Here is a 369-nt window from a genome sequence, read left to right as displayed (position 1 = left end):
TCTCTCAGCCTCCCCCCTCCCTCCCTGCAGAGGGGCTCCTGGTCCCGGGATGGGCCGAGGGCTGGGGCCTCGGTGGTGGTGGCCCTGCGTGTGTGAGTCCCTGCCTGTCAGCAGGAGTGAGGGTGCAGGGGTGGGGGGCACGGCATCCGCAAGCAGCCCGAGACAGGATGGGACGGGGAGGCCCTGGGCAGCATGTGCAACGCTAGGAGGGTCGGCTCCCGAGGCCACCGGGTCCCCTCTCCCGGTGCCTGCCCCTCTCTGAGCCTCGGTGTCCTCACCCAGAGGAGACGCCCAGTCCCGCGGGAGGACCTGCAGCGCCCTTCACGGCCGAGGCCGGGGCCTGCTGCCGGCCCAGAGCTGGCTGTGAAC

At 72.4% G+C, this 369-nt stretch overlaps 1 long non-coding RNA gene across 1 annotated transcript in view; it reads right to left on the bottom strand.

The window, feature by feature from the left end:
- The window catches only part of LOC106726156, a 7,340-nt gene that overhangs the window by 1,021 nt on the left and 5,950 nt on the right, over window positions 1-369 (bottom strand). The gene's annotated exons all lie outside the window — the stretch shown is intronic.

The sequence above is a fragment of the Myotis brandtii genome, unplaced genomic scaffold (genome assembly GCF_000412655.1).
Source record: "Myotis brandtii unplaced genomic scaffold, ASM41265v1 scaffold2325, whole genome shotgun sequence".
Lineage (NCBI taxonomy): Eukaryota > Metazoa > Chordata > Mammalia > Chiroptera > Vespertilionidae > Myotis > Myotis brandtii.
This window is presented reverse-complemented; position numbering and strand designations above follow the sequence as displayed.